This window comes from Propithecus coquereli, unplaced genomic scaffold, assembly GCF_000956105.1.
Source record: "Propithecus coquereli isolate 6110/MARCELLA unplaced genomic scaffold, Pcoq_1.0 Scaffold503, whole genome shotgun sequence".
Lineage (NCBI taxonomy): Eukaryota > Metazoa > Chordata > Mammalia > Primates > Indriidae > Propithecus > Propithecus coquereli.
In genome coordinates, this window is record NW_012150875.1 from 1,772,458 (window position 1) to 1,777,182 (window position 4,725).

The following is a 4,725-nucleotide window of genomic DNA, read 5'->3' on the forward strand; positions in this document are numbered from 1 at the left end:
TTTGATAAAGGCCATTCTCACCTGGGATAAGTGGTATCTCATTGTGGTTTTGATTTGCATTTCCCTGATGATTAGAGATGTTGAGCATTTTTCCATGTTTGTTGGGCATTATTCTGTCTTCTTTTGAAAAGTTTCTGTTCCTGTCCTTTGCCCACTTTTTAATAGGGTTATTTGATTTTTTCTTGCTGATTTTCCTGAGTTCTAAATAGATTGTGGTTATCAGCCCTTTATCGGATGTGTAGCATGCAAATATTTCTCCCATTCTGTAGGTTGTCTTTTGCTCTTGTGATAGTTTCTTTGGCTGTGCAGAAGCTTTTTAATTTGATCAGGTCCCATTTATTTTTGTTATTGTTGTGATTGCCTTTGGGGTCTTTTGCATAAATTCTTTGCCTAAGCCAATGTCTAGAAGTGTATTTCCAGCGTTTTCTTCTAGAATTCTTATAGTTTCACACCTTATTTTTAAGTCTGTTATCCACCGTGAGTTGAGTTTTGGGAGAGGTGAGAGGTGCGGATCCTGTTTCAGTCTTCTACATGTGGCTATCCAGTGTTCCCAGCACCATTTATTGAACTAGAATTCTTTTCCCAAGTGTGTGTCTTTGTCTACTTTGTCAAAGATTAGATGGCTATATGAAGATAGTTTTCTATCTGGGTTCTCAGTTCTGTTCTATTTGACTATGTCCCTGTTCTTGTGCCAATACCATGCAGTTTTAGTATCTATGGCCTTGTACTATAGTTTGAAGTCTGGTAAATTGATGCCTCCCATTTTGTTCTTTTTGCCTAGGATTGCTTTTGCTATACGGCATCTTCTCTGGTTCCATATGAAACATACTATTATTTTTTCTATATCTGTGAAAAATGATGTTGGTATTTTAATAAGGATTGCATTGAATCTGTAGATGACTTTGGGTAGCATAGACATTTTCACAATGTTGATTCTGCCAACTCAGGAGCATGGTATGGTTTTCCATCTGTTTATGTCGTCTGCTATTTCCTTTCTCAGTGTTTCACAGTTCTCCCTGTAGAGATCTTTTACCTCCTTAGTGAAATATATTCCTAGGTACTTTATTTTCTTTGTTGCTTTTGTGAAGGGTATTGAGACTTTGATTTGGTTCTTACTTTGACTGTTTTTGGAATATAGGAATGCTACTGATTTCTGTATATTGATTTTGTGACCTGAGACTTTGCTGAATTTGTTTATCAATTCCAGTAGTCTCATGGCAGAATGTTTGGGGTTTTCTAGGTATAAGATCATATCATCTGCCAAGAGAGATAGTTTGACCTCTTATGCCCCCATTTGGATGCCCTTGATTTTCTTGTCTTGTCTGATTGCTCTGGCTAGGACTTCCAGCACTATGTTGAAGAGAAGCGGTGAGAGAGGGTAACCTTGTCTGGTTCCAGTTCTAAGCGGGAATGCTTTCAATTTTTCCTCATTCAGTATGATGCTGGCTGTGGGTTTGTCATATATGGTTTGTATCATTTTTAGGTAAGCCCCATCTATGCCTATTTTGTTAAGCATTCTTATCATAAAAGGGTGTTGAATTTTGTCAAATGCCTTTTCTGCATCTATTGAGAGGATCATATGGTCTTTGTTTTTGCTTCTATTTATGTGGTGAATTACATTTATAGATTTGTGTATGTTGAACCATCCCCGCCTCTCTTGGATGAAGCCCACTTTTTTGTGATGGATTATTTTTTTGATAAGCACCTGAATTCGGTTTGCTAGGATTTTGTTGAGAATTTTTATATCTATATTGATAAGGGATATCAGTCTGTAGTTTTCTTTTTTATTGTGTCCTTTCCAGGTTTTGGTATCAGGGTTATGTTGGCCTCATAAAATATGCTGGGAAGGATTCCTTCCTTCTCGATGTTGTGGAATAATTTCTACAAGATAGGAACCAGTTCTTCTTTGTAGGTCTGGTAAAATTCGGGTGTGAAACCATCTGGTCTGGGACTTTTCTTCATAGGAAGGTTTTTTATTGCTGTTTCAATTTCCCTACTTGATATTGGTCTGTTCAGGAATTCTATTTCTTCCTGGTTGAGCCTAGGGAGGCAGTGTGTTTCCAAGAATTTGTCCAATTCCTCTACATTTTCTAGTTTATGTGCATAAATATTTTTATAGTATTGATGATATTTTGTATCTCTATGTCATCAGTTATAATTTCTGCTTTTCATCCCTGACGGAGCTTATTAGACTTCTTTCCTTTCTGCTTTTCATTAGTCTAGCCAAAGGCATGTCAATTTTATTTTTTCAAAGAACCACCTTTTTGTTTTATTAATCGTCGGTATAGTTTTATTTGTTGACAATTTCATTTAGTTATGATTTGATCTTATTAATTTCACTTCTGCTGGGTTTGGGTTCTGACTGTTCGTCCTTTTGTAGTTTTTTGAGACAATTCATTAGATTATCAATTTGTGATCTTTCTGTCTTTTGGATACAGGCATTTAAGGAAATAAACTTTCTTCTCAGCACTGCTTTGGCTGTGTCCCACAGATTTTGATAACTTGTGTCTCCTTTGTCATTTAGTTCAAAGAATCTTTTGATTTCCATCTTGATTTCCTCATTTATGAAGTAATCGTTCAGCAGAAGATTGTTTTCTTTCCATGACTTTGTGTAGAGATGAGAGTTTCTATTAGGGTTGATTTCTACTTTTATTCCACTGTGATCTGAGAAGATGGATCGTATAATTTCTATTTTTTTATTTTTTATTTTTTGAGACTTGCTTTGTGACCTAGTATATGGTCAATCTTAGAGAATGTCCCGTGAGCTGATGAGAAACACGTATATTCAGTGGTTTTTGGGTAGAATGTTCTGTAAATGTCAGTTAGGCCCATTTGTTCTAGAGTTCTGTTTAAGTCCATCATTTCTTTGTTAATTTTCTGTTTGAGGGATCTGTCCTGTGCTGTCAGAGGGGTGTTGAAGTCTCCAGCTATTATGGCATTGCTGTTTATCATTTTTTTTTAGATCAAGTAGAGTTTGCTTTATGAATCTGGGTGCACCTAAGTCTGGTGCATACGTATTTAGAATTGTTATGTGTTCTTGGTGAGCTGTACTCTCTACCATTACATAATGTCCCTCATTATCTTTCATTACTTTTGTTGATTTAAAGACTAAGTTATCTGAAATCAAAACCACCACCCCAGCTTTCTTTTGGCTTCTGTTTGCTTGAAATATTGTTTTCCACCCCTTAACCTTGAGTCAGAATGCATCCTTGCAGGTTAGATGTGTTTCCTGAAGACAGCAGATACTTGGCTTGTATGTATTTATCCATTCGGCCAGCCTATGTCTCTTTAGTGGGCAGTTCAGGCCATTTACATTTATTGAGAGAACTGAAAGATGGGGCAAATTTCTGGTCATCCTGTTGGGTTGAACTTCGGTGCTTTGTTTTCTCTCTTGAGCCATTGCGGTATCTGGCCTTTGACCTTCAGCTTTTGAGTGATTCTACATTCATGAGTGTTTATTGGGTTGATTTATGTATAACACTGTTTTGAGTACGTCTTGGAGGGCTGATCTTTCTTGGTGAATTCCCTCAGTCTTTGCTTATCTGAGATGTCTTTATTTTTTCTTTGTATACAATGCTTAGTTTTTCAGGCTACAAGATCTAGGCTGGGCATTATTCTGTTCGAGAAGAGTGAGAATGGGGCCTCAGTCTCTTCTTGCTTGTTAGGTTTCAGTTCAGACGTCTATCATTATTTCGATGATCTTTCCTTTGTACAATACGTGCTTCTTTTGCCTTGCAGCTCATAGGAGGGCCTCTTATTGGATATTTTGGTCAGTCTGATGACTGCATGTTGTGGTGTCTTCCTGCTTGCAATGAATCTCCCAGGAATCCTTTGAGCCTCTTGTACCGGGATATCAAGATTTTTAGTGATGCCTGGGAAATTTTCCTGTATTATATCTTCAAATGGTTTATCCAACCCTTGTGTATTTTCTTCTTCACCCTCAGGGATGTCCATAACTCTCACATTAGGCTTCTTCACATAATCCAGCATTTCTTATAGGCTTTGCTCTTTTCTCTTATTTCTCTGCTCTGTCACTGACTTATTTAATTGAAAGGTGTTATCTTCAATCCCTGAGATTCTTTCTTCTGTTTTATCTACCCTATTCTTAAGGCTCTCCACTGTGTTTGTAGTTCCTTAAATAAATTCTTCATTTCCAGGAGTGCAGTTTGATTTTTCTTTAATATTTCTATTTCTATAAAAGTTACATTCAGAGAAGCTTGCATCATCTCCATCTCCTCCATCCTATTCCATCGCTCTGCCATGGGCACTGTTCATTACATTTTGGTTTGTCTTTCCTTTGGTTTATTTTCATGATATAAGGGCCTAAGTGGATCTATTCATATTTCCCTTTTGCATGATTCTTTTCATATTTTTTCCAATGTTTTGGAGGAGATTCATAGAAGTAAGATCAAATGCTTATGGAATTTTCCAATATACTGCCAAGTTCTAATCTATTGGGCGGGTTGCATTCTAACCAGCAATATATAAGCCTGTTTGTGCACAGTATTAGCAATGGAGTGTACAAACTATTAGATTTTTTTCATATAAGTGACAATTTAATTTCTCATTATAAATGAAGCTGAACAACTTTTCGTATGATGAAGGGCCATTTACATTTCTTTCTCTCTGAATTCCCTGGTTATATCTTTTACCTGACTTTAAAATTTTATTTTTTTCTTGAGTTCTTCTCAAGTTTTATGCATTCTCTCTATATTAAAGATATAA